Consider the following 26839-nt stretch of genomic DNA (forward strand, 5'->3'; position numbering starts at 1 on the left):
CCTCAACATGCAATCCCCACAAATTTCTCAAGTTATCAGGCGCTTGCAGGCCCCCGGGGACCAAAATACAGGGAAAATGCGGGGTTGATTGGAGGCTAGCAGCCCTTCCAGGGCGCGTGAGGGATATCAGCTGTGGGGCAGGTTGACTCACCTTCCTCCAGCCACTGCCAGAGGGGCATTTGAAACTGTACGTTTGCGTCATTGTTTGCTTGCTTGCTTGCTTGCTTTTCCACACGGCCAGAGAAGGGTGCACCGTTCCCGGCGGCACTGCAATGCCAGGTCGATGCGTGGAGTGAACGGAGCAAGCCCCTTTTTCAGCTCCCAGTTCTAAAAATCCGTTTAATATGTTTGTCCTCGGGTAGAGGACATATCAGATATTAAACTGATAAGAACAGATTTTTTCTTTCGAAAAGATTTATTGACACTCATTTCAAGTTTTTTCAAAGAAGGTTTACATCTTGAGATACAAAGGGTACATTATAATCACAACAATATGATAAATAGTTGTAAAACCATTGTTTGTTTGTTTTTTTTTTTTTTTTTAAACATTAAAAACAAATATTTCAAGGGGTTTTACATGTTGTCAAACATAAAATCCATCTCACAAATGAAAACCATGGAGTGTCCCAAATCTTTAAAAAGGGAGTGCATTGGTTTAAAACTTCTCTTCTTTCTAATTTTGTGCAGGAGCAGAATGAGTCCCTACCCAGGGTCACTCATTCCGCTCCCCCAAACATTTGGTCTCTCGGGATCCTGTCGTGGTGCTCAGAGGAGATCCTCACCCTGTTGCTCCTTCCCACCTGCCTCACCCGGAGAGCCAGGCCGCCGCTGCTTTGACCTTTTCATGTGTGGCTCCGGCTCCTTCGTCCGAATGGGCACAGAGGCGATGCTTCTTTGTGGCTGTGTCCTAGGCCTGCCGCCTACAGCCATCCGGATCACAGCCACGGGGGGGATCTGCATGTGCTTCCTTACCAGCAAGTTTCTGGAGGTCCATATGGCGTCTTTGATGGCGGCTAGGGTGAGCCACATCTGGGCAAAGTCATCGTTCTTCAGTGTTTTTTGGCTCACCCCATACAGCACCAGTTGTGCTGTAAGGACCTCCCTTGCTGGCAAGTACGGGAATTGCAAGGAGCCGGCCATTGCCCACTGGTCTACGGCAGCGCTGCACTCCCAGAGCAAATGCCTCACCGACTCTGGCGCGCCACAACCGGGTCGGGGGCAGGTTGAGCGTGTTGACATGCCCCGGGAGTGCATGACGGACCTGACTGGGAGAATCTCATGAGCCACCATCCATGACAGGTCCCGGAGTCTGTTTGGAAGAGCGGAATGGTTCACGTTGCGCCAAACTGTTGAGGGCTCGCCAAATGCGAGCCCGCGCACTGGACTCACTGGCTCCTGCTCCTGCACAACAGAGATCAGAGAACGGTGGTTGGTTAAAATATGCAGCTCCTCCTGCTCCAGTTTAAAATGCTTTAAAAACGTCGGGATAAAAGCATAGGCTGGTGGCAGGCTAAAAGACACGGGTACTTTAAGATCTGTAGGTAAAATCTTCAATCGTCTGAGGTACGATCCCATCCAGAAACGTGTCATGGCTGTAGTTTTGGGGTTTCCGGATGGGTCTGTGGCTTGTTTGAGGTGTAGTGCGGTGTATCGGCTTCCTAAAAACAAGTACAGGTCAGGCACTCCTTTTCCTCCTTTCTCTTTTGGCCTTTTCATGACCTCCCTCCTCAGTCTCTCCCACTTGGAGCCCCACAGGAAATAAAAGATGGCTCGCTCCAGATCTAAAAGCACTCTCCTAGGTGGGATAAAAACAGAACTGATGAGTAAAAGCAAAGGTAAAATCACCGCTTTGATGATTAAAACCTTTCCTTCAATAGTCAGTCCTCTAAGTCCCCAATATCCTAGTCTTTGTTTTACTTTCCCTACCACGTCTGGCCAATTTGTTGTTCCTTCTCCCTCCCTGTCAAATTTGATCCCCAGTATTTTTTGGTCAGTCTGGGTCACAGTCAAAGGGAGTCCTGTCATCTCAGTCGCTGTCCACGGTCCATAAAATTGGGCTTGGGTCTTGTTTTTGTTAAGAACAGATACTACACTTGATCTTAGCCAAAAGGCCGAGAAGCGATGGGCCCAAAGTGTCTGGCGTTCCAGCCAGGCTCTTGGCACAAATCTCGCTGGTCGCGGTTGGCTGCTTTTGACATGAGCGGAGCAATGGCTGCTTTTCACCACCTCCGCCCACCTCCCCATTCCTGACCTCGACAGCTGTTTGACTTTTCACAAACTCAAAGGGCTCAGCCATACGGCAGAGCCTGCTGAGACAGCTTGACTCGCAGACCCCCACTGCCAGGCACAAAAAAACCTCTCACTCCAGAATCAGCCCGAATGGCAGCTGCTAATGGCTCCATGTAAAGCACATAGAGCAGCGGTGAGAGCGGGCAACCCTGTCTCACCCCAGAGTACAAACTAAAAGCCTCCCCCAGGTGCCCATTAACCAAAACCCTGCTCCCCGCACCCCTATACAATGTGCGCAGCCACCCTACAAAAACCTGACCGAAACCTAGCCTTTCCAGTACACTAAACATAAAACCCCAATGTACTCTGTCAAAGGCCTTTGCTTGATCAAGACCGACCAGCATAAGCGGCAGATGCCTATCCTCAGCCCAAGCCACAGCATCCCGTAAGAGTTGCAGGTTCCATCTTACTGAGCGCCCTGGCACTGCACATGTCTGGTCCACATGGACCACATGTGGCAGGGCCACGCTTAACCGGTCTGCCAGAACCTTAGCCAGGAGCTTATAGTCTACGCACAGCATGGACAGCGGTCGCCAGTTATCCATATCAGCGCGATCCCCTTTCTTAAACAGAAGGGAGATAACTCCAGTCGCCATAGACCTCCCCATTTTCCCCGTACAGAGCACCTCAGTCAACACCTCCAACAATACTGGCCCAAGTATGTCCCAAAACTTAACATAGAACTCTACCGGCAACCCATCAATGCCTGGCACCTTGCGCCTGTTCATCCTACAGAGAGCACCTTCAAGCTCTTTGAGGGTCAGTGGGGCCTCCAAAGCCCGCACTATGTTCCCTGGCACCTGCTGGTTCAGCAAATCCAGGAACACCCCTCCCCCTCCTATGTCTACCGCTCGCTCCGTGAAAACATCACGGAAATGATCTGTAGCAACACACACCATCTCGCAGGTGTCCACCACAACCCTGCCCTGTTTATTCCTAACTCCTGACACCAGCTGCTTCGCCCTATCAGCCCGTATGGAGCCAAAAAAAGCAGCCGAACATGTCTCTGACTGTTCAATGAACTGCAGACGTGACCGCACCAGGTATGCGCGGGCCCTACCCTCAAAAATATGTCTCAGACTTGCTTTCAAGGATGCGCAAACTTGATGGTCTACAGCACCTTTACAGTTACCCCTAGCATACTCGAGTTCAAGGCGGTGCTGGAGATGGACCACCTCCCTCTTTGCCATTCCAGCCTTTCTCTGACAATAACTTAAACAAAATATCTTCATCCTCTCCTTAGCCACCTCCCACCACTCTAACAACCCCTGGCACAGCGGTTTGAGTCCCATAAGACCCTTAAAAAACCAAAGAAACTGTTGACTAAACAAGTCCTCCTCCAGCACACTAATATTTAAGCGCCAAAACCCAGGCCCGAAGACTGGCAAATCCAAACTCACCGTAAACAGCAAACCATCATGATCCGAAAAGCAAACCGGGAGCACCCTTCCTGCAACCAACTTCAAGGTCTTAACAAAAAATACATAATCTAAACGCTTAAAGATCCCCTGCGAATTACGCCAAGTGGGACCATCCATGAGTGGCCTGACCACCCTCGCCCCATCGACCAAACCAAAACTATTCAAAAGATTAGAAATGTACAGGTCGCTGGCATCACCCCCCTTTCCTAACTCTACATTAAAATCACCCCCTATGATGACCTGCCTGTTGGTGACAAGGTGCGGCTCCAGCATCCCAAACATTTCTTTCCGCTCTGCTGAGGATTGTGGTCCATAGACCACAATGATTCTCAGCGTGTTTGTTCCCCAGGAGATGTCCGCACCCATTATTCTCCCCTGGACAATAACAAAAACACCCTCCACTTTAATCTCCTTAAAACCAAACAAAATCCCAACTCCTGTAGAGTGAACACCCCCTATGCTCCAGACTGAGTCCCCTCTGGTCCATTCCCTTCTAAAACACCCAACATCCCCCATATCCCGTAAGTGGACTTCCTGCAACAAACAAAAAGCTACACGCAAAGAGCTAACAAATTCGAAAACGATCCTTCTTTTAACAGTGTTCCTCATTCCCCTCACATTCAGAGAAAGAACATCAAAGGAGAACATTTTAAATTACAGATGCTTACACTCAAACAAAAACAAAAAGAAAACAAAACAGTCCCCCCCCCTACTGTGAATACAGATCATCTCCTTCACTATCCATCTGGTCCGCCCAGGAAAAGGGAACAGCATTTGGTGAGGATGAAGGCCTTTTTGGTCCCTCGTATGCGTCCTCACTCAAAGGAGACGACAATAGGAGCAAACCGGGAGAAAGCTCAAAATCAAGCTCCAACCCAGCTGGTGGCTCCTCACCCAAAACCCCTGAGACATGCTCCAACCCCTGACCTGTATCTATTGCATCCCGCCCCCGGGCCCCTCCTCTAACCGTTTCCCCCCCCTGTTGTATTCCATCAGCCCTACCCACATCAACCCCCACCTCTGCGGCCTGCCCCCTCCCCTCTCCCTCCCTCTCCCTCTTTGACCTTTTACTCTTCACCACCTGCTCACACTCCCCCTTTTCAATCGAGAGACCCTCCTCCAACACCTTCAAACCTCTTCGTGCTCCTTGCTTTGGCTCGGTGGGAGCGGCACCAGTGGGGACCGTGTCCGTAATCCCCGAGGGCACCTGGTCCACACTGACTTCTCCAGCAACACTGGCAAGTCCCTGCACCTTGGATACAGAGTCCACTCTACTCCCAGAAGGGCCTGGAAGCTGATCCGCTTGCTGTGGATCAATTGACGTATTGCCCATTGGCACGAAAGTCCCTCCAAAGTCTTGAGCCTTACCCTGCCCTCCAGTGGCCCCAGCTACTTCTGCAAAGGTTCTCCTACGGCCAGGACAGCTCCGATAGAGGTGATCAAGTCCACCACATCCATGACAGGCCTTCAGTGCAGTGCAGTCTTTAGCCTCGTGTCCCCCCTGACCACAGAAACGGCAGCAGACCCCAGTGCATCCTGCCTCCGTGTGGCCAGACTGCCTACACTGCCGACAGAAAGACGGTTGCCTCGAATAGAACAAATAGCCACGGTCCCCACCGAGACTAAAAAAGGCGGGTGGATGTCTGAGACCACCAGGCCCTTCTGGCTCAGGCTTGAGCAACACCTGGAACTGCCGTCTGCCAGTCCAAAACCCCATTGGATCATTAACATATCTTGCTGCTGACACCACTTCTCCATACCGGCCCAGGAAATCAGCCAAGGCAAGATCAGTCACAAACGGGTTAAACATGTGAACTGTGATCTGCCTGAAATTAGGTCTGTCCAAACTCAAAATCTTGTAGCAGGCAAGGGGCCTTACCCCAGCTCCAGCCGAACAATTTTCAGACACCTTTCTGTACACCTCCTCATTCCTCAGGGTGACATCAAAAGCTTTTTCCTGTTGGTTCCATTGAATGCACAAGACATCCTCCACCGTCAAAAGAAGCTGGCCCATGATGACCCTCTTGCAGAACCACGATCTTGAAACAGCATCTTCTTCTGTCACGATTGCCTGGAAACGAAGCGTGAACCTCAACCCAACCTTAGGGATAACCTGCACAGGAGAGCCCATACTGGCCATCGCTTCCATAGAAGTGTCGCCCAGATCAAAAAAGAAAAATCTCTCCACGAATACTACACTTGATCTTAGCCAAAAGGCCGAGAAGCGATGGGCCCAAAGTGTCTGGCGTTCCAGCCAGGCTCTTGGCACAAATCTCGCTGGTCGCGGTTGGCTGCTTTTGACATGAGCGGAGCAATGGCTGCTTTTCACCACCTCCGCCCACCTCCCCATTCCTGACCTCGACAGCTGTTTGACTTTTCACAAACTCAAAGGGCTCAGCCATACGGCAGAGCCTGCCAAAAATAGCTTAAACTCATTGGTGTTCCTCTCCACGGAAGTCTTTAGTAAAAGGCGAAAGACTTGTGCGTGATGAAGAGAAACCAGAGTCAGTACAGGCCTCTCCTCAAGAGCGGCCGAGGACCCCATTGGTCCCAGTCACCGCCCTCACGGTAGCCTTCTCTTAGCTTGCCAAATCCCCGCCCCCTCCCCATGTTGTCACGGGCTCTAGCCAATCGGGCTGTGGAGAAAAGTGTCTGGGCCTCAACATGCAATCCCCACAAATTTCTCAAGTTATCAGGCGCTTGCAGGCCCCCGGGGACCAAAATACAGGGAAAATGCGGGGTTGATTGGAGGCTAGCAGCCCTTCCAGGGCGCGTGAGGGATATCAGCTGTGGGGCAGGTTGACTCACCTTCCTCCAGCCACTGCCAGAGGGGCATTTGAAACTGTACGTTTGCGTCATTGTTTGCTTGCTTGCTTGCTTTTCCACACGGCCAGAGAAGGGTGCACCGTTCCCGGCGGCACTGCAATGCCAGGTCGATGCGTGGAGTGAACGGAGCAAGCCCCTTTTTCAGCTCCCAGTTCTAAAAATCCGTTTAATATGTTTGTCCTTGGGTAGAGGACATATCAGATATTAAACTGATAAGAACAGATACTACACTTGATCTTAGCCAAAAGGCCGAGAAGCGATGGGCCCAAAGTGTCTGGCGTTCCAGCCAGGCTCTTGGCACAAATCTCGCTGGTCGCGGTTGGCTGCTTTTGACATGAGCGGAGCAATGGCTGCTTTTCACCACCTCCGCCCACCTCCCCATTCCTGACCTCGACAGCTGTTTGACTTTTCACAAACTCAAAGGGCTCAGCCATACGGCAGAGCCTGCCAAAAATAGCTTAAACTCATTGGTGTTCCTCTCCACGGAAGTCTTTAGTAAAAGGCGAAAGACTTGTGCGTGATGAAGAGAAACCAGAGTCAGTACAGGCCTCTCCTCAAGAGCGGCCGAGGACCCCATTGGTCCCAGTCACCGCCCTCACGGTAGCCTTCTCTTAGCTTGCCAAATCCCCGCCCCCTCCCCATGTTGTCACGGGCTCTAGCCAATCGGGCTGTGGAGAAAAGTGTCTGGGCCTCAACATGCAATCCTCACAAATTTCTCAAGTTATCAGGCGCTTGCAGGCCCCCGGGGACCAAAATACAGGGAAAATGCGGGGTTGATTGGAGGCTAGCAGCCCTTCCAGGGCGCGTGAGGGATATCAGCTGTGGGGCAGGTTGACTCACCTTCCTCCAGCCACTGCCAGAGGGGCATTTGAAACTGTACGTTTGCGTCATTGTTTGCTTGCTTGCTTGCTTTTCCACACGGCCAGAGAAGGGTGCACCGTTCCCGGCGGCACTGCAATGCCAGGTCGATGCGTGGAGTGAACGGGGCAAGCCCCTTTTTCAGCTCCCAGTTCTAAAAATCCGTTTAATATGTTTGTCCTCGGGTAGAGGACATATCAGATATTAAACTGATAAGAACAGATACTACACTTGATCTTAGCCAAAAGGCCGAGAAGCGATGGGCCCAAAGTGTCTGGCGTTCCAGCCAGGCTCTTGGCACAAATCTCGCTGGTCGCGGTTGGCTGCTTTTGACATGAGCGGAGCAATGGCTGCTTTTCACCACCTCCGCCCACCTCCCCATTCCTGACCTCGACAGCTGTTTGACTTTTCACAAACTCAAAGGGCTCAGCCATACGGCAGAGCCTGCCAAAAATAGCTTAAACTCATTGGTGTTCCTCTCCACGGAAGTCTTTAGTAAAAGGCGAAAGACTTGTGCGTGATGAAGAGAAACCAGAGTCAGTACAGGCCTCTCCTCAAGAGCGGCCGAGGACCCCATTGGTCCCAGTCACCGCCCTCACGGTAGCCTTCTCTTAGCTTGCCAAATCCCCGCCCCCTCCCCATGTTGTCACGGGCTCTAGCCAATCGGGCTGTGGAGAAAAGTGTCTGGGCCTCAACATGCAATCCCCACAAATTTCTCAAGTTATCAGGCGCTTGCAGGCCCCCGGGGACCAAAATACAGGGAAAATGCGGGGTTGATTGGAGGCTAGCAGCCCTTCCAGGGCGCGTGAGGGATATCAGCTGTGGGGCAGGTTGACTCACCTTCCTCCAGCCACTGCCAGAGGGGCATTTGAAACTGTACGTTTGCGTCATTGTTTGCTTGCTTGCTTGCTTGCTTGCTTTTCCACACGGCCAGAGAAGGGTGCACCGTTCCCGGCGGCACTGCAATGCCAGGTCGATGCGTGGAGTGAACGGAGCAAGCCCCTTTTTCAGCTCCCAGTTCTAAAAATCCGTTTAATATGTTTGTCCTCGGGTAGAGGACATATCAGATATTAAACTGATAAGAACAGATACTACACTTGATCTTAGCCAAAAGGCCGAGAAGCGATGGGCCCAAAGTGTCTGGCGTTCCAGCCAGGCTCTTGGCACAAATCTCGCTGGTCGCGGTTGGCTGCTTTTGACATGAGCGGAGCAATGGCTGCTTTTCACCACCTCCGCCCACCTCCCCATTCCTGACCTCGACAGCTGTTTGACTTTTCACAAACTCAAAGGGCTCAGCCATACGGCAGAGCCTGCCAAAAATAGCTTAAACTCATTGGTGTTCCTCTCCACGGAAGTCTTTAGTAAAAGGCGAAAGACTTGTGCGTGATGAAGAGAAACCAGAGTCAGTACAGGCCTCTCCTCAAGAGCGGCCGAGGACCCCATTGGTCCCAGTCACCGCCCTCACGGTAGCCTTCTCTTAGCTTGCCAAATCCCCGCCCCCTCCCCATGTTGTCACGGGCTCTAGCCAATCGGGCTGTGGAGAAAAGTGTCTGGGCCTCAACATGCAATCCTCACAAATTTCTCAAGTTATCAGGCGCTTGCAGGCCCCCGGGGACCAAAATACAGGGAAAATGCGGGGTTGATTGGAGGCTAGCAGCCCTTCCAGGGCGCGTGAGGGATATCAGCTGTGGGGCAGGTTGACTCACCTTCCTCCAGCCACTGCCAGAGGGGCATTTGAAACTGTACGTTTGCGTCATTGTTTGCTTGCTTGCTTGCTTTTCCACACGGCCAGAGAAGGGTGCACCGTTCCCGGCGGCACTGCAATGCCAGGTCGATGCGTGGAGTGAACGGGGCAAGCCCCTTTTTCAGCTCCCAGTTCTAAAAATCCGTTTAATATGTTTGTCCTCGGGTAGAGGACATATCAGATATTAAACTGATAAGAACAGATACTACACTTGATCTTAGCCAAAAGGCCGAGAAGCGATGGGCCCAAAGTGTCTGGCGTTCCAGCCAGGCTCTTGGCACAAATCTCGCTGGTCGCGGTTGGCTGCTTTTGACATGAGCGGAGCAATGGCTGCTTTTCACCACCTCCGCCCACCTCCCCATTCCTGACCTCGACAGCTGTTTGACTTTTCACAAACTCAAAGGGCTCAGCCATACGGCAGAGCCTGCCAAAAATAGCTTAAACTCATTGGTGTTCCTCTCCACGGAAGTCTTTAGTAAAAGGCGAAAGACTTGTGCGTGATGAAGAGAAACCAGAGTCAGTACAGGCCTCTCCTCAAGAGCGGCCGAGGACCCCATTGGTCCCAGTCACCGCCCTCACGGTAGCCTTCTCTTAGCTTGCCAAATCCCCGCCCCCTCCCCATGTTGTCACGGGCTCTAGCCAATCGGGCTGTGGAGAAAAGTGTCTGGGCCTCAACATGCAATCCCCACAAATTTCTCAAGTTATCAGGCGCTTGCAGGCCCCCGGGGACCAAAATACAGGGAAAATGCGGGGTTGATTGGAGGCTAGCAGCCCTTCCAGGGCGCGTGAGGGATATCAGCTGTGGGGCAGGTTGACTCACCTTCCTCCAGCCACTGCCAGAGGGGCATTTGAAACTGTACGTTTGCGTCATTGTTTGCTTGCTTGCTTGCTTGCTTGCTTTTCCACACGGCCAGAGAAGGGTGCACCGTTCCCGGCGGCACTGCAATGCCAGGTCGATGCGTGGAGTGAACGGAGCAAGCCCCTTTTTCAGCTCCCAGTTCTAAAAATCCGTTTAATATGTTTGTCCTCGGGTAGAGGACATATCAGATATTAAACTGATAAGAACAGATTTTTTTTTTCTTTCGAAAAGATTTATTGACACTCATTTCAAGTTTTTTCAAAGAAGGTTTACATCTTGAGATACAAAGGGTACATTATAATCACAACACTATGATAAATAGTTGTAAAACCATTGTTTGTTTGTTTGTTTTTTTTTTTTAAAACATTAAAAACAAATATTTCAAGGGGTTTTACATGTTGTCAAACATAAAATCCATCTCACAAATGAAAACCATGGAGTGTCCCAAATCTTTAAAAGGGAGTGCATTGGTTTAAAACTTCTCTTCTTTCTAATTTTGTGCAGGAGCAGAGTGAGTCCCTACCCAGGGTCACTCATTCCGCTCCCCCAAACATTTGGTCTCTCGGGATCCTGTCGTGGTGCTCAGAGGAGATCCTCACCCTGTTGCTCCTTCCCACCTGCCTCACCCGGAGAGCCAGGCCGCCGCTGCTTTGACCTTTTCATGTGTGGCTCCGGCTCCTTCGTCCGAATGGGCACAGAGGCGATGCTTCTTTGTGGCTGTGTCCTAGGCCTGCCGCCTACAGCCATCCGGATCACAGCCACGGGGGGGATCTGCATGTGCTTCCTTACCAGCAAGTTTCTGGAGGTCCATATGGCGTCTTTGATGGCGGCTAGGGTGAGCCACATCTGGGCAAAGTCATCTTTCTTCAGTGTTTTTTGGCTCACCCCATAGAGCACCAGTTGTGCTGTAAGGACCTCCCTTGCTGGCAAGTACGGGAATTGCAAGGAGCCGGCCATTGCCCACTGGTCTACGGCAGCGCTGCACTCCCAGAGCAAATGCCTCACCGACTCTGGCGCGCCACAACCGGGTCGGGGGCAGGTTGAGCGTGTTGACATGCCCCGGGAGTGCATGACGGACCTGACTGGGAGAATCTCATGAGCCACCATCCATGACAGGTCCCGGAGTCTGTTTGGAAGAGCAGAATGGTTCACGTTGCGCCAAACTGTTGAGGGCTCGCCAAATGCGAGCCCGCGCACTGGACTCACTGGCTCCTGCTCCTGCACAACAGAGATCAGAGAACGGTGGTTGGTTAAAATATGCAGCTCCTCCTGCTCCAGTTTAAAATGCTTTAAAAACGTCGGGATAAAAGCATAGGCTGGTGGCAGGCTAAAAGACACGGGTACTTTAAGATCTGTAGGTAAAATCTTCAATCGTCTGAGGTACGATCCCATCCAGAAACGTGTCATGGCTGTAGTTTTGGGGTTTCCGGATGGGTCTGTGGCTTGTTTGAGGTGTAGTGCGGTGTATCGGCTTCCTAAAAACAAGTACAGGTCAGGCACTCCTTTTCCTCCTTTCTCTTTTGGCCTTTTCATGACCTCCCTCCTCAGTCTCTCCCACTTGGAGCCCCACAGGAAATAAAAGATGGCTCGCTCCAGATCTAAAAGCACTCTCCTAGGTGGGATAAAAACAGAACTGATGAGTAAAAGCAAAGGTAAAATCACCGCTTTGATGATTAAAACCTTTCCTTCAATAGTCAGTCCTCTAAGTCCCCAATATCCTAGTCTTTGTTTTACTTTCCCTACCACGTCTGGCCAATTTGTTGTTCCTTCTCCCTCCCTGTCAAATTTGATCCCCAGTATTTTTTGGTCAGTCTGGGTCACAGTCAAAGGGAGTCCTGTCATCTCAGTCGCTGTCCACGGTCCATAAAATTGGGCTTGGGTCTTGTTTTTGTTCAACTTTGACCCAGAAGCCTGTCCAAACCAGTCAGTCAAGTCCAGCGTCCTGTTGACGGATAAAAGGTCGGTGCATAAAATGTTCACGTCGTCCATGTATAAAATACACTTGGTGTCCAGTCCCCCGCTCCCCGGTACTCCCAACCCATTGATTCGTTGATCCCTTCTCAAGATCTGTGCCAGCGGTTCTATACATGTTATGTATAGGAGGGCAGATAACGGACAACCCTGACGGACACCGCAGTTAATATCGACTGCTTTTGTCAAATGCCCGTTAATCACAAATTTGCTGGTAATGTCCCGATACAGCAATCCCACCCAAGCTAGAAACCTTTCTGGGAACCCCATTTTTTGCAGTACCTTGAAAAGGTACTGGTGCGAGACCCGATCGAAGGCTTTCTCAAAATCTAAATTTAGGACTACTAGCCGGATGTTTCTGTCTCTCGCGTAACAGATGGTGTCTCGGATCAGTACCAGGCTGTCGGTGATCTTCCTCCCTGGGATGGCACAGCCTTGATCCGGGTGAATCACCCCCTTTAAAAACAAGGACATACGTGAGGCTAAAAGTTTGCTAAAAAGTTTACAATCAAGGTTTAAAAGTGCGATAGGTCTCCAGTTCATCAGGTCGGTCTTGTCTTTGTTTTTGTGCAGTAGAGTCACTATCCCTACTCTAAAACTGTCAGGAAGTCGGTCTAGGTGCTCAAAGTCTTTAAAAACATCGATCAAATCAGGTGCTAAAATGTCCCAAAAGGTCAAATAAAATTCCAAGGGAAGTCCATCCTGTCCTGGGGACTTCCCTTTTTTAAAACTTGACAAACATTTATTTAACTCTAGAATGGTAAAATCTTGGGTTAAAAGCACACTGTCTTTTACTTTTTTATCGATGGATTTTAAAACTTCATTCATGGTGTCTATTCTAATGGGCTTTTCTTTATACAATTCTACGTAAAAATTTTCCACAATCTGTTTAATTTCTTCGATATTCTCTGTTATGCACCCGTTTTCCTTTTTTAGTTTTAAAATGGTCCCCCCTTTACTAACAATTTTCTTAAAAAAATACCTGGTGCACTTCTCACCCTCCTCTATTTCCCGTTCCCTGCTCCTTAAAATGACACCCTTGCTTTTAATTTCAGCTAAAACCGACATCTCTGATTTGATTTCTCTAATTTCTTCATTAAAATCCATTCCATTTTGGTTGAGGTTAAAATAGCGCTGTAGTCGCTTCTGCAGTCCCATCATGCGTCTGTTCTCCTTGCCCTTTCTTTTTTTGCCTGCCTGTCTGAAAAAAGTCTGGGTCTTTCCCTTCACCATCTCCCACCAGTGTGCTCGTGTATCGTACATGTCTTGAAGGGTCTGCCACTCTCGGTACTGCTCCCTGTACTGCTGAACTAGATGTTGATCTTCAAGCAGGGAGCAGTTGAGTTTCCACAGACCACTTCCAAAAGTCACACCTGAAGAGAGTGAAAGGGTGCAGGAGAGCATCAGGTGGTCAGAAAAGAAAACAGGGGTCAATCTAGCATCGGTCGGCGGGCAGTCCCGTGTGAAAATAAAATCTATGCGAGAGGCTCTGGTGCCATCACCACTGAACCAGGTGAAGCCCTCCTCTCTGGGATGCATGGTTTTAAAACAGTCTTGTAGTTTAAAATCCCTGCATATGCCCTGTAATAAAACCGATGTTTTGTCAATTTTAAAATCTTCCCCTGTTCTTTTTCTATCTTTTCGACTTAAAATACAGTTAAAATCACCTCCTAAAACTAATGGCACTCTCCCTAGCATGTGGGACTGCAGGTCTTCTAAAAGGTCATACCTGTCATTTTTGTCGTTAAAGCCATAAATATTGAGAAGGTTAAAATCCTGTCCCATAAAGGTCAAGTGTGCTAAAAGTGCCCTACCGTCTCTCACCACAGTGCTACCCTTCACCAGAACCTGAGGGTTTTTTATTAAAATGGCCACTCCATCGTTCTTATTTTGGTTTGATCCGCTCCATATCGATGTCTGTGGCCACATCTCCTCCCACTGTCGGTAGTGTTTTAAAAACGGTATGCCACATTCCTGCATTAAAAACACATCTGACTTTGTAGAATTAAGAAAGGATAAAACACTCTGGGCTCTAACTCTCGACTTCACACTTCTCACATTGATGGTTGAGAAGGTGAGTGTCATGAGTATGATTAAAAACAACAGGTATGAAATTTTAAAAACACTAAATAGAGGTTTAAGATGCTAAAATATCTTTTTTTTTTTTTAAAAAAAAGGCAGTTAGACTATTTCTTGTGAACGGGGCTCCTCCTTCACTTCAACAGGTGATGAAGGAGGGAGTTGAGCTCCATTCCCCCGTCGGACTCTGGGGGTTGGCCTTTGACGCAAGGCTGCATTTAGCTTGGAGTCCTTAGGGGTTGATTGTAGAGCTACTGTCAGAAAAGAGACTTCATTTGGTGAATTGGAGGGGAAGACTCTGGGCTCCTCCACAGATGAACTGTCTGAGAGAGTCCCAACTCTTCCCCTCTTCTCTGAGGCTACAGGAGACTCAGAGGACAATTCCGATGCAAGTCTCTTTGTTTGCTGGGCATCGGGGAGGGGGGCATCCTCACTATTTTCAGGTGGTTGAAAATCTTCCATTTCTGAACTAGCTCCGCCCACTTCCTGCATCTCCCCATCCTCCTCTCCACTCTCCATTGATGGGGCTGTTGCAGGCCCCTCCCCCTCTCCCGCCTCACATGATCCCTCCTCTCCAATCACAGTATCTGGCGGGAGATTTGAATTTTCCTGCCCAGCCTCTTCAACCTGCTCTTTTTCTTTTTGTCCTCCATTTTGTTCATTGGCTTTTGCTGCCTTTAGTTTGTTGGCAAACGATTTGGGGCAAGCTCTGAAGAGATGATTTGTTTCTCCACAAAGGTTGCACTTCCTGCCATTGGTGCACTCCTCAAAAGTGTGCCCAATTTCTCTACACTTTCCGCAAAAGGTTTTTGTGCACGCTTCTACCAGGTGCCCATGCTCACCACACTTGCGGCAGAGCTTGGGCTGACCTTGGTAGTGGATGTAGCCCCTGTTTTCACCCAGAACTATCATTGACGGCAGATGTTTCAGGCCTTGGAAGCCCTGGGGGTCCTGCCATTGTTGAATGGGGACCCTCCAAGCGCAATTCCAGATGCCGTCCTCATCTCTCACTTTGGTAGCCTGGCCTTTAACAGTGCAGTATCTCCCCAGCCATATACAAATGTCTTCTGCATTCACTGTCTCATTAAACATTCTGACAATGACTGTTTTCAATGCATTATCAGTCAGTTTTTCAACAACAAATGCAGAAAACTGGGGTTTCACAGACTCAAATCTTGTCCAAAATTCTCTCAAGATAGCCGCAGACTGGAAGCTTACATCAAAACCTTTGTTTAATGGTAGGGTCAAAATACAATTCAAATCGTTTGCTGTGAATTTCAAAGCCTGTTGGATTAGCTTCCTGGAGAAATCTAGCCTTGACATCTCCAGGAGCTTTCCATCCTTTTCTTTAAACTTAAAACGGACGCTGTGGTGCCTCCGCATGTTGGCATGGGTGGCCGACATGGTGGAGGCACCACAAGCTAAAAGGATCTAAAATCAGTAAAAAACTTACAATGGACAAAAAAACAATGAACAATAAATAAGTAAATACAATTAAAAATATAAAAAAGGAAAAAAATCTAAAAACGTACTTACCTTTTCAAGTTTTGGCCTGGACAAGGTGTTGAATCCGGCAGAGCTCAGGTAAGAGATTCTCTGGGCCAATGAATTCCTATTTGTTTAAGATATGCAACTACAGAAAAGTTGCACAACTTTAAACAAGGAATGTAGACAATTTCCTCCCAAGAGCTGGTTTAACTCAGAGCCACAACAGGCAAGAATTTAACCATCAAAAGGAGGCGACCGCAGTCTTAGCCAAAAGGCCGAGAAGCGATGGGCCCAAAGTGTCTGGCGTTCCAGCCAGGCTCTTGGCACAAATCTCGCTGGTCGCGGTTGGCTGCTTTTGACATGAGCGGAGCAATGGCTGCTTTTCACCACCTCCGCCCACCTCCCCATTCCTGACCTCGACAGCTGTTTGACTTTTCACAAACTCAAAGGGCTCAGCCATACGGCAGAGCCTGCCAAAAATAGCTTAAACTCATTGGTGTTCCTCTCCACGGAAGTCTTTAGTAAAAGGCGAAAGACTTGTGCGTGATGAAGAGAAACCAGAGTCAGTACAGGCCTCTCCTCAAGAGCGGCCGAGGACCCCATTGGTCCCAGTCACCGCCCTCACGGTAGCCTTCTCTTAGCTTGCCAAATCCCCGCCCCCTCCCCATGTTGTCACGGGCTCTAGCCAATCGGGCTGTGGAGAAAAGTGTCTGGGCCTCAACATGCAATCCCCACAAATTTCTCAAGTTATCAGGCGCTTGCAGGCCCCCGGGGACCAAAATACAGGGAAAATGCGGGGTTGATTGGAGGCTAGCAGCCCTTCCAGGGCGCGTGAGGGATATCAGCTGTGGGGCAGGTTGACTCACCTTCCTCCAGCCACTGCCAGAGGGGCATTTGAAACTGTACGTTTGCGTCATTGCTTGCTTGCTTGCTTGCTTTTCCACACGGCCAGAGAAGGGTGCACCGTTCCCGGCGGCACTGCAATGCCAGGTCGATGCGTGGAGTGAACGGGGCAAGCCCCTTTTTCAGCTCCCAGTTCTAAAAATCCGTTTAATATGTTTGTCCTCGGGTAGAGGACATATCAGATATTAAACTGATAAGAACAGATACTACACTTGATCTTAGCCAAAAGGCCGAGAAGCGATGGGCCCAAAGTGTCTGGCGTTCCAGCCAGGCTCTTGGCACAAATCTCGCTGGTCGCGGTTGGCTGCTTTTGACATGAGCGGAGCAATGGCTGCTTTTCACCACCTCCGCCCACCTCCCCATTCCTGACCTCGACAGCTGTTTGACTTTTCACAAACTCAAAGGGCTCAGCCATACGGCAGAGCCTGCCAAAAATAGCTTAAACTCATTGGTGTTCCTCTCCACGGAAGTCTTTAGTAAAAGGCGAAAGACTTGTGCGTGATGAAGAGAAACCAGAGTCAGTACAGGCCTCTCCTCAAGAGCGGCCGAGGACCCCATTGGTCCCAGTCACCGCCCTCACGGTAGCCTTCTCTTAGCTTGCCAAATCCCCGCCCCCTCCCCATGTTGTCACGGGCTCTAGCCAATCGGGCTGTGGAGAAAAGTGTCTGGGCCTCAACATGCAATCCCCACAAATTTCTCAAGTTATCAGGCGCTTGCAGGCCCCCGGGGACCAAAATACAGGGAAAATGCGGGGTTGATTGGAGGCTAGCAGCCCTTCCAGGGCGCGTGAGGGATATCAGCTGTGGGGCAGGTTGACTCACCTTCCTCCAGCCACTGCCAGAGGGGCATTTGAAACTGTACGTTTGCGTCATTGTTTGCTTGCTTGCTTGCTTGCTTGCTTTTCCACACGGCCAGAGAAGGGTGCACCGTTCCCGGCGGCACTGCAATGCCAGGTCGATGCGTGGAGTGAACGGAGCAAGCCCCTTTTTCAGCTCCCAGTTCTAAAAATCCGTTTAATATGTTTGTCCTCGGGTAGAGGACATATCAGATATTAAACTGATAAGAACAGATACTACACTTGATCTTAGCCAAAAGGCCGAGAAGCGATGGGCCCAAAGTGTCTGGCGTTCCAGCCAGGCTCTTGGCACAAATCTCGCTGGTCGCGGTTGGCTGCTTTTGACATGAGCGGAGCAATGGCTGCTTTTCACCACCTCCGCCCACCTCCCCATTCCTGACCTCGACAGCTGTTTGACTTTTCACAAACTCAAAGGGCTCAGCCATACGGCAGAGCCTGCCAAAAATAGCTTAAACTCATTGGTGTTCCTCTCCACGGAAGTCTTTAGTAAAAGGCGAAAGACTTGTGCGTGATGAAGAGAAACCAGAGTCAGTACAGGCCTCTCCTCAAGAGCGGCCGAGGACCCCATTGGTCCCAGTCACCGCCCTCACGGTAGCCTTCTCTTAGCTTGCCAAATCCCCGCCCCCTCCCCATGTTGTCACGGGCTCTAGCCAATCGGGCTGTGGAGAAAAGTGTCTGGGCCTCAACATGCAATCCCCACAAATTTCTCAAGTTATCAGGCGCTTGCAGGCCCCCGGGGACCAAAATACAGGGAAAATGCGGGGTTGATTGGAGGCTAGCAGCCCTTCCAGGGCGCGTGAGGGATATCAGCTGTGGGGCAGGTTGACTCACCTTCCTCCAGCCACTGCCAGAGGGGCATTTGAAACTGTACGTTTGCGTCATTGTTTGCTTGCTTGCTTGCTTGCTTTTCCACACGGCCAGAGAAGGGTGCACCGTTCCCGGCGGCACTGCAATGCCAGGTCGATGCGTGGAGTGAACGGAGCAAGCCCCTTTTTCAGCTCCCAGTTCTAAAAATCCGTTTAATATGTTTGTCCTCGGGTAGAGGACATATCAGATATTAAACTGATAAGAACAGATACTACACTTGATCTTAGCCAAAAGGCCGAGAAGCGATGGGCCCAAAGTGTCTGGCGTTCCAGCCAGGCTCTTGGCACAAATCTCGCTGGTCGCGGTTGGCTGCTTTTGACATGAGCGGAGCAATGGCTGCTTTTCACCACCTCCGCCCACCTCCCCATTCCTGACCTCGACAGCTGTTTGACTTTTCACAAACTCAAAGGGCTCAGCCATACGGCAGAGCCTGCCAAAAATAGCTTAAACTCATTGGTGTTCCTCTCCACGGAAGTCTTTAGTAAAAGGCGAAAGACTTGTGCGTGATGAAGAGAAACCAGAGTCAGTACAGGCCTCTCCTCAAGAGCGGCCGAGGACCCCATTGGTCCCAGTCACCGCCCTCACGGTAGCCTTCTCTTAGCTTGCCAAATCCCCGCCCCCTCCCCATGTTGTCACGGGCTCTAGCCAATCGGGCTGTGGAGAAAAGTGTCTGGGCCTCAACATGCAATCCCCACAAATTTCTCAAGTTATCAGGCGCTTGCAGGCCCCCGGGGACCAAAATACAGGGAAAATGCGGGGTTGATTGGAGGCTAGCAGCCCTTCCAGGGCGCGTGAGGGATATCAGCTGTGGGGCAGGTTGACTCACCTTCCTCCAGCCACTGCCAGAGGGGCATTTGAAACTGTACGTTTGCGTCATTGTTTGCTTGCTTGCTTGCTTTTCCACACGGCCAGAGAAGGGTGCACCGTTCCCGGCGGCACTGCAATGCCAGGTCGATGCGTGGAGTGAACGGAGCAAGCCCCTTTTTCAGCTCCCAGTTCTAAAAATCCGTTTAATATGTTTGTCCTCGGGTAGAGGACATATCAGATATTAAACTGATAAGAACAGATTTTTTTCTTTCGAAAAGATTTATTGACACTCATTTCAAGTTTTTTTCAAAGAAGGTTTACATCTTGAGATACAAAGGGTACATTATAATCACAACAATTTGATAAATAGTTGTAAAACCATTGTTTGTTTTTTTTTAAAACATTAAAAACAAATATTTCAAGGGGTTTTACATGTTGTCAAACATAAAATCCATCTCACAAATGAAAACCATGGAGTGTCCCAAATCTTTAAAAGGGAGTGCATTGGTTTAAAACTTCTCTTCTTTCTAATTTTGTGCAGGAGCAGAGTGAGTCCCTACCCAGGGTCACTCATTCCGCTCCCCCAAACATTTGGTCTCTCGGGATCCTGTCGTGGTGCTCAGAGGAGATCCTCACCCTGTTGCTCCTTCCCACCTGCCTCACCCGGAGAGCCAGGCCGCCGCTGCTTTGACCTTTTCATGTGTGGCTCCGGCTCCTTCGTCCGAATGGGCACAGAGGCGATGCTTCTTTGTGGCTGTGTCCTAGGCCTGCCGCCTACAGCCATCCGGATCACAGCCACGGGGGGGATCTGCATGTGCTTCCTTACCAGCAAGTTTCTGGAGGTCCATATGGCGTCTTTGATGGCGGCTAGGGTGAGCCACATCTGGGCAAAGTCATCTTTCTTCAGTGTTTTTTGGCTCACCCCATACAGCACCAGTTGTGCTGTAAGGACCTCCCTTGCTGGCAAGTACGGGAATTGCAAGGAGCCGGCCATTGCCCACTGGTCTACGGCAGCGCTGCACTCCCAGAGCAAATGCCTCACCGACTCTGGCGCGCCACAACCGGGTCGGGGGCAGGTTGAGCGTGTTGACATGCCCCGGGAGTGCATGACGGACCTGACTGGGAGAATCTCATGAGCCACCATCCATGACAGGTCCCGGAGTCTGTTTGGAAGAGCGGAATGGTTCACGTTGCGCCAAACTGTTGAGGGCTCGCCAAATGCGAGCCCGCGCACTGGACTCACTGGCTCCTGCTCCTGCACAACAGAGATCAGAGAACGGTGGTTGGTTAAAATATGCAGCTCCTCCTGCTCCAGTTTAAAATGCTTTAAAAACGTCAGGATAAAAGCATAGGCTGGTGGCAGGCTAAAAGACACGGGTACTTTAAGATCTGTAGGTAAAATCTTCAATCGTCTGAGGTACGATCCCATCCAGAAACGTGTCATGGCTGTAGTTTTGGGGTTTCCGGATGGGTCTGTGGCTTGTTTGAGGTGTAGTGCGGTGTATCGGCTTCCTAAAAACAAGTACAGGTCAGGCACTCCTTTTCCTCCTTTCTCTTTTGGCCTTTTCATGACCTCCCTCCTCAGTCTCTCCCACTTGGAGCCCCACAGGAAATAAAAGATGGCTCGCTCCAGATCTAAAAGCACTCTCCTAGGTGGGATAAAAACAGAACTGATGAGTAAAAGCAAAGGTAAAATCACCGCTTTGATGATTAAAACCTTTCCTTCAATAGTCAGTCCTCTAAGTCCCCAATATCCTAGTCTTTGTTTTACTTTCCCTACCACGTCTGGCCAATTTGTTGTTCCTTCTCCCTCCCTGTCAAATTTGATCCCCAGTATTTTTTGGTCAGTCTGGGTCACAGTCAAAGGGAGTCCTATCATCTCAGTCGCTGTCCACGGTCCATAAAATTGGGCTTGGGTCTTGTTTTTGTTCAACTTTGACCCAGAAGCCTGTCCAAACCAGTCAGTCAAGTCCAGCGTCCTGTTGACGGATAAAAGGTCGGTGCATAAAATGTTCACGTCGTCCATGTATAAAATACACTTGGTGTCCAGTCCCCCGCTCCCCGGTACTCCCAACCCATTGATTCGTTGATCCCTTCTCAAGATCTGTGCCAGCGGTTCTATACATGTTATGTATAGGAGGGCAGATAACGGACAACCCTGACGGACACCGCAGTTAATATCGACTGCTTTTGTCAAATGCCCGTTAATCACAAATTTGCTGGTAATGTCCCGATACAGCAATCCCACCCAAGCTAGAAACCTTTCTGGGAACCCCATTTTTTGCAGTACCTTGAAAAGGTACTGGTGCGAGACCCGATCGAAGGCTTTCTCAAAATCTAAATTTAGGACTACTAGCCGGATGTTTCTGTCTCTCGCGTAACAGATGGTGTCTCGGATCAGTACCAGGCTGTCGGTGATCTTCCTCCCTGGGATGGCACAGCCTTGATCCGGGTGAATCACCCCCTTTAAAAACAAGGACATACGTGAGGCTAAAAGTTTGCTAAAAAGTTTACAATCAAGGTTTAAAAGTGCGATAGGTCTCCAGTTCATCAGGTCGGTCTTGTCTTTGTTTTTGTGCAGTAGAGTCACTATCCCTACTCTAAAACTGTCAGGAAGTCGGTCTAGGTGCTCAAAGTCTTTAAAAACATCGATCAAATCAGGTGCTAAAATGTCCCAAAAGGTCAAATAAAATTCCAAGGGAAGTCCATCCTGTCCTGGGGACTTCCCTTTTTTAAAACTTGACAAACATTTATTTAACTCTAGAATGGTAAAATCTTGGGTTAAAAGCACACTGTCTTTTACTTTTTTATCGATGGATTTTAAAACTTCATTCATGGTGTCTATTCTAATGGGCTTTTCTTTATACAATTCTACGTAAAAATTTTCCACAATCTGTTTAATTTCTTCGATATTCTCTGTTATGCACCCGTTTTCCTTTTTTAGTTTTAAAATGGTCCCCCCTTTACTAACAATTTTCTTAAAAAAATACCTGGTGCACTTCTCACCCTCCTCTATTTCCCGTTCCCTGCTCCTTAAAATGACACCCTTGCTTTTAATTTCAGCTAAAACCGACATCTCTGATTTGATTTCTCTAATTTCTTCATTAAAATCCATTCCATTTTGGTTGAGGTTAAAATAGCGCTGTAGTCGCTTCTGCAGTCCCATCATGCGTCTGTTCTCCTTGCCCTTTCTTTTTTTGCCTGCCTGTCTGAAAAAAGTCTGGGTCTTTCCCTTCACCATCTCCCACCAGTGTGCTCGTGTATCGTACATGTCTTGAAGGGTCTGCCACTCTCGGTACTGCTCCCTGTACTGCTGAACTAGATGTTGATCTTCAAGCAGGGAGCAGTTGAGTTTCCACAGACCACTTCCAAAAGTCACACCTGAAGAGAGTGAAAGGGTGCAGGAGAGCATCAGGTGGTCAGAAAAGAAAACAGGGGTCAATCTAGCATCGGTCGGCGGGCAGTCCCGTGTGAAAATAAAATCTATGCGAGAGGCTCTGGTGCCATCACCACTGAACCAGGTGAAGCCCTCCTCTCTGGGATGCATGGTTTTAAAACAGTCTTGTAGTTTAAAATCCCTGCATATGCCCTGTAATAAAACCGATGTTTTGTCAATTTTAAAATCTTCCCCTGTTCTTTTTCTATCTTTTCGACTTAAAATACAGTTAAAATCACCTCCTAAAACTAATGGCACTCTCCCTAGCATGTGGGACTGCAGGTCTTCTAAAAGGTCATACCTGTCATTTTTGTCGTTAAAGCCATAAATATTGAGAAGGTTAAAATCCTGTCCCATAAAGGTCAAGTGTGCTAAAAGTGCCCTACCGTCTCTCACCACAGTGCTACCCTTCACCAGAACCTGAGGGTTTTTTATTAAAATGGCCACTCCATCGTTCTTATTTTGGTTTGATCCGCTCCATATCGATGTCTGTGGCCACATCTCCTCCCACTGTCGGTAGTGTTTTAAAAACGGTATGCCACATTCCTGCATTAAAAACACATCTGACTTTGTAGAATTAAGAAAGGATAAAACACTCTGGGCTCTAACTCTCGACTTCACACTTCTCACATTGATGGTTGAGAAGGTGAGTGTCATGAGTATGATTAAAAACAACAGGTATGAAATTTTAAAAACACTAAATAGAGGTTTAAGATGCTAAAATATCTTTTTTTTTTTTTAAAAAGGCAGTTAGACTATTTCTTGTGAACGGGGCTCCTCCTTCACTTCAACAGGTGATGAAGGAGGGAGTTGAGCTCCATTCCCCCGTCGGACTCTGGGGGTTGGCCTTTGACGCAAGGCTGCATTTAGCTTGGAGTCCTTAGGGGTTGATTGTAGAGCTACTGTCAGGAAAGAGACTTCATTTGGTGAATTGGAGGGGAAGACTCTGGGCTCCTCCACAGATGAACTGTCTGAGAGAGTCCCAACTCTTCCCCTCTTCTCTGAGGCTACAGGAGACTCAGAGGACAATTCCGATGCAAGTCTCTTTGTTTGCTGGGCATCGGGGAGGGGGGCATCCTCACTATTTTCAGGTGGTTGAAAATCTTCCATTTCTGAACTAGCTCCGCCCACTTCCTGCATCTCCCCATCCTCCTCTCCACTCTCCATTGATGGGGCTGTTGCAGGCCCCTCCCCCTCTCCCGCCTCACATGATCCCTCCTCTCCAATCACAGTATCTGGCGGGAGATTTGAATTTTCCTGCCCAGCCTCTTCAACCTGCTCTTTTTCTTTTTGTCCTCCATTTTGTTCATTGGCTTTTGCTGCCTTTAGTTTGTTGGCAAACGATTTGGGGCAAGCTCTGAAGAGATGATTTGTTTCTCCACAAAGGTTGCACTTCCTGCCATTGGTGCACTCCTCAAAAGTGTGCCCAATTTCTCTACACTTTCCGCAAAAGGTTTTTGTGCACGCTTCTACCAGGTGCCCATGCTCACCGCACTTGCGGCAGAGCTTGGGCTGACCTTGGTAGTGGATGTAGCCCCTGTTTTCACCCAGAACTATCATTGACGGCAGATGTTTCAGGCCTTGGAAGCCCTGGGGGTCCTGCCATTGTTGAATGGGGACCCTCCAAGCGCAATTCCAGATGCCGTCCTCATCTCTCACTTTGGTAGCCTGGCCTTTAACAGTGCAGTATCTCCCCAGCCATATACAAATGTCTTCTGCATTCACTGTCTCATTAAACATTCTGACAATGACTGTTTTCAATGCATTATCAGTCAGTTTTTCAACAACAAATGCAGAAAACTGGGGTTTCACAGACTCAAATCTTGTCCAAAATTCTCTCAAGATAGCCGCAGACTGGAAGCTTACATCAAAACCTTTATTTAATGGTAGGGTCAAAATACAATTCAAATCGTTTGCTGTGAATTTCAAAGCCTGTTGGATTAGCTTCCTGGAGAAATCTAGCCTTGACATCTCCAGGAGCTTTCCATCCTTTTCTTTAAACTTAAAACGGACGCTGTGGTGCCTCCGCATGTTGGCATGGGTGGCCGACATGGTGGAGGCACCACAAGCTAAAAGGATCTAAAATCAGTAAAAAACTTACAATGGACAAAAAAAACAATGAACAATAAATAAGTAAATACAATTAAAAATATAAAAAGGAAAAAAATCTAAAAACGTACTTACCTTTTCAAGTTTTGGCCTGGACAAGGTGTTGAATCCGGCAGAGCGCAGGTAAGAGATTCTCTGGGCCAATGAATTCCTATTTGTTTAAGATATGCAACTACAGAAAAGTTGCACAACTTTAAACAAGGAATGTAGACAATTTCCTCCCAAGAGCTGGTTTAACTCAGAGCCACAACAGGCAAGAATTTAACCATCAAAAGGAGGCGACCGCAGTCTTAGCCAAAAGGCCGAGAAGCGATGGGCCCAAAGTGTCTGGCGTTCCAGCCAGGCTCTTGGCACAAATCTCGCTGGTCGCGGTTGGCTGCTTTTGACATGAGCGGAGCAATGGCTGCTTTTCACCACCTCCGCCCACCTCCCCATTCCTGACCTCGACAGCTGTTTGACTTTTCACAAACTCAAAGGGCTCAGCCATACGGCAGAGCCTGCTGAGACAGCTTGACTCGCAGACCCCCACTGCCAGGCACAAAAAAACCTCTCACTCCAGGATCAGCCCGAATGGCAGCTGCTAATGGCTCCATGTAAAGCACATAGAGCAGCGGTGAGAGCGGGCAACCCTGTCTCACCCCAGAGTACAAACTAAAAGCCTCCCCCAGGTGCCCATTAACCAAAACCCTGCTCCCCGCACCCCTATACAATGTGCGCAGCCACCCTACAAAAACCTGACCGAAACCTAGCCTTTCCAGTACACTAAACATAAAACCCCAATGTACTCTGTCAAAGGCCTTTGCTTGATCAAGACCGACCAGCATAAGCGGCAGATGCCTATCCTCAGCCCAAGCCACAGCATCCCGTAAGAGTTGCAGGTTCCATCTTACTGAGCGCCCTGGCACTGCACATGTCTGGTCCACATGGACCACATGTGGCAGGGCCACGCTTAACCGGTCTGCCAGAACCTTAGCCAGGAGCTTATAGTCTACGCACAGCATGGACAGCGGTCGCCAGTTATCCATATCAGCGCGATCCCCTTTCTTAAACAGAAGGGAGATAACTCCAGTCGCCATAGACCTCCCCATTTTCCCCGTACAGAGCACCTCAGTCAACACCTCCAACAATACTGGCCCAAGTATGTCCCAAAACTTAACATAGAACTCTACCGGCAACCCATCAATGCCTGGCACCTTGCGCCTGTTCATCCTACAGAGAGCACCTTCAAGCTCTTTGAGGGTCAGTGGGGCCTCCAAAGCCCGCACTATGTTCCCTGGCACCTGCTGGTTCAGCAAATCCAGGAACACCCCTCCCCCTCCTATGTCTACCGCTCGCTCCGTGAAAACATCACGGAAATGATCTGTAGCGACACACACCATCTCGCAGGTGTCCACCACAACCCTGCCCTGTTTATTCCTAACTCCTGACACCAGCTGCTTCGCCCTATCAGCCCGTATGGAGCCAAAAAAAGCAGCCGAACATGTCTCTGACTGTTCAATGAACTGCAGACGTGACCGCACCAGGTATGCGCGGGCCCTACCCTCAAAAATATGTCTCAGACTTGCTTTCAAGGATGCGCAAACTTGATGGTCTACAGCACCTTTACAGTTACCCCTAGCATACTCGAGTTCAAGGCGGTGCTGGAGATGGACCACCTCCCTCTTTGCCATTCCAGCCTTTCTCTGACAATAACTTAAACAAAATATCTTCATCCTCTCCTTAGCCACCTCCCACCACTCTAACAACCCCTGGCACAGCGGTTTGAGTCCCATAAGACCCTTAAAAAACCAAAGAAACTGTTGACTAAACAAGTCCTCCTCCAGCACACTAATATTTAAGCGCCAAAACCCAGGCCCGAAGACTGGCAAATCCAAACTCACCGTAAACAGCAAACCATCATGATCCGAAAAGCAAACCGGGAGCACCCTTCCTGCAACCAACTTCAAGGTCTTAACAAAAAATACATAATCTAAACGCTTAAAGATCCCCTGCGAATTACGCCAAGTGGGACCATCCATGAGTGGCCTGACCACCCTCGCCCCATCGACCAAACCAAAACTATTCAAAAGATTAGAAATGTACAGGTCGCTGGCATCACCCCCCTTTCCTAACTCTACATTAAAATCACCCCCTATGATGACCTGCCTGTTGGTGACAAGGTGCGGCTCCAGCATCCCAAACATTTCTTTCCGCTCTGCTGAGGATTGTGGTCCATAGACCACAATGATTCTCAGCGTGTTTGTTCCCCAGGAGATGTCCGCACCCATTATTCTCCCCTGGACAATAACAAAAACACCCTCCACTTTAATCTCCTTAAAACCAAACA

General features: G+C 49.2%; 16 non-coding genes and 5 pseudogenes across 16 annotated transcripts; all 21 read right to left on the reverse strand.

Annotated features, from left to right (window-relative positions):
- Window positions 1-242: 242 nt before the first annotated feature.
- On the reverse strand, window positions 243-417 carry LOC139619790 (U2 spliceosomal RNA; annotated as a pseudogene).
- Window positions 418-2010: 1593 nt separating this feature from the next.
- Window positions 2011-2123, reverse strand: LOC139618734 (U2 spliceosomal RNA; annotated as a pseudogene).
- Window positions 2124-5860: 3737 nt separating this feature from the next.
- On the reverse strand, window positions 5861-5939 carry LOC139618747 (U2 spliceosomal RNA; annotated as a pseudogene).
- A 164-nt stretch (window positions 5940-6103) lies between these two features.
- On the reverse strand, window positions 6104-6218 carry LOC139619007 (U5 spliceosomal RNA). Its single transcript, XR_011690014.1, has one exon. It is a non-coding gene; the product is annotated as a U5 spliceosomal RNA (small nuclear RNA).
- Window positions 6219-6605: 387 nt separating this feature from the next.
- LOC139619623 (U2 spliceosomal RNA) lies at window positions 6606-6797 on the reverse strand. The gene has a single exon (XR_011690614.1). It is a non-coding gene; the product is annotated as a U2 spliceosomal RNA (small nuclear RNA).
- Window positions 6798-6961: 164 nt separating this feature from the next.
- On the reverse strand, window positions 6962-7076 carry LOC139619008 (U5 spliceosomal RNA). Its single transcript, XR_011690015.1, has one exon. It is a non-coding gene; the product is annotated as a U5 spliceosomal RNA (small nuclear RNA).
- A 387-nt stretch (window positions 7077-7463) lies between these two features.
- On the reverse strand, window positions 7464-7655 carry LOC139618883 (U2 spliceosomal RNA). Its single transcript, XR_011689889.1, has one exon. It is a non-coding gene; the product is annotated as a U2 spliceosomal RNA (small nuclear RNA).
- Window positions 7656-7819: 164 nt separating this feature from the next.
- Window positions 7820-7934, reverse strand: LOC139619009 (U5 spliceosomal RNA). Its single transcript, XR_011690016.1, has one exon. It is a non-coding gene; the product is annotated as a U5 spliceosomal RNA (small nuclear RNA).
- A 395-nt stretch (window positions 7935-8329) lies between these two features.
- Window positions 8330-8521, reverse strand: LOC139619464 (U2 spliceosomal RNA). The gene has a single exon (XR_011690458.1). It is a non-coding gene; the product is annotated as a U2 spliceosomal RNA (small nuclear RNA).
- A 164-nt stretch (window positions 8522-8685) lies between these two features.
- On the reverse strand, window positions 8686-8800 carry LOC139619012 (U5 spliceosomal RNA). The gene has a single exon (XR_011690018.1). It is a non-coding gene; the product is annotated as a U5 spliceosomal RNA (small nuclear RNA).
- Window positions 8801-9187: 387 nt separating this feature from the next.
- On the reverse strand, window positions 9188-9379 carry LOC139618895 (U2 spliceosomal RNA). The gene has a single exon (XR_011689901.1). It is a non-coding gene; the product is annotated as a U2 spliceosomal RNA (small nuclear RNA).
- Window positions 9380-9543: 164 nt separating this feature from the next.
- Window positions 9544-9658, reverse strand: LOC139619013 (U5 spliceosomal RNA). The gene has a single exon (XR_011690019.1). It is a non-coding gene; the product is annotated as a U5 spliceosomal RNA (small nuclear RNA).
- A 395-nt stretch (window positions 9659-10053) lies between these two features.
- Window positions 10054-10232, reverse strand: LOC139619720 (U2 spliceosomal RNA; annotated as a pseudogene).
- A 5754-nt stretch (window positions 10233-15986) lies between these two features.
- Window positions 15987-16101, reverse strand: LOC139619014 (U5 spliceosomal RNA). Its single transcript, XR_011690020.1, has one exon. It is a non-coding gene; the product is annotated as a U5 spliceosomal RNA (small nuclear RNA).
- Window positions 16102-16488: 387 nt separating this feature from the next.
- LOC139618906 (U2 spliceosomal RNA) lies at window positions 16489-16680 on the reverse strand. Its single transcript, XR_011689912.1, has one exon. It is a non-coding gene; the product is annotated as a U2 spliceosomal RNA (small nuclear RNA).
- Window positions 16681-16844: 164 nt separating this feature from the next.
- Window positions 16845-16959, reverse strand: LOC139619015 (U5 spliceosomal RNA). The gene has a single exon (XR_011690021.1). It is a non-coding gene; the product is annotated as a U5 spliceosomal RNA (small nuclear RNA).
- Window positions 16960-17354: 395 nt separating this feature from the next.
- LOC139619465 (U2 spliceosomal RNA) lies at window positions 17355-17546 on the reverse strand. Its single transcript, XR_011690459.1, has one exon. It is a non-coding gene; the product is annotated as a U2 spliceosomal RNA (small nuclear RNA).
- Window positions 17547-17710: 164 nt separating this feature from the next.
- On the reverse strand, window positions 17711-17825 carry LOC139619016 (U5 spliceosomal RNA). The gene has a single exon (XR_011690022.1). It is a non-coding gene; the product is annotated as a U5 spliceosomal RNA (small nuclear RNA).
- Window positions 17826-18216: 391 nt separating this feature from the next.
- Window positions 18217-18408, reverse strand: LOC139619466 (U2 spliceosomal RNA). Its single transcript, XR_011690460.1, has one exon. It is a non-coding gene; the product is annotated as a U2 spliceosomal RNA (small nuclear RNA).
- Window positions 18409-18572: 164 nt separating this feature from the next.
- Window positions 18573-18687, reverse strand: LOC139619017 (U5 spliceosomal RNA). The gene has a single exon (XR_011690023.1). It is a non-coding gene; the product is annotated as a U5 spliceosomal RNA (small nuclear RNA).
- Window positions 18688-19074: 387 nt separating this feature from the next.
- Window positions 19075-19250, reverse strand: LOC139619737 (U2 spliceosomal RNA; annotated as a pseudogene).
- Between the last annotated feature and the right edge of the window lie 7589 nt (window positions 19251-26839).

The sequence above is a fragment of the Trachinotus anak genome, unplaced genomic scaffold, assembly GCF_046630095.1.
Source record: "Trachinotus anak isolate AG129_WGS33_773 ecotype Australia unplaced genomic scaffold, CSIRO_AGI_Tana_v1 ptg000003l, whole genome shotgun sequence".
In the NCBI taxonomy this organism is placed as follows: Eukaryota; Metazoa; Chordata; class Actinopteri; order Carangiformes; family Carangidae; genus Trachinotus; species Trachinotus anak.